The following is a 246-nucleotide window of genomic DNA, read 5'->3' on the forward strand; positions in this document are numbered from 1 at the left end:
ACATTGATGATTTTTTTTTCACCAATATATTCAATTAAATAATAGGCAAAAATAAAAAACAAATTAATTAAATGAAAGTCTGATAACAAATTTACTCAAAACTATAACATTCAAAGATTTTAATTCATAGCAAAAGTTAGATTTTTAGAAAAAAGTTTACAGCCTTCCTTATACTTAGACAAGAGTATCCTTCAAAATTATTTTAATTATATTTCTTATTAACATAAAGTTACTATTACTGGGAGT

At 21.1% G+C, this 246-nt stretch overlaps 1 protein-coding gene across 1 annotated transcript in view; it reads right to left on the bottom strand.

Moving 5' to 3' along the window:
• Positions 1-246, bottom strand: part of LOC119586023 (putative 3-phosphoinositide-dependent protein kinase 2) — a gene marked incomplete at its 5' end in the record, with an annotated part of 38876 nt that overhangs the window by 25092 nt on the left and 13538 nt on the right.

The sequence above is a fragment of the Penaeus monodon genome, chromosome 20 (genome assembly GCF_015228065.2).
Source record: "Penaeus monodon isolate SGIC_2016 chromosome 20, NSTDA_Pmon_1, whole genome shotgun sequence".
Classification (NCBI taxonomy): Eukaryota; Metazoa; Arthropoda; class Malacostraca; order Decapoda; family Penaeidae; genus Penaeus; species Penaeus monodon.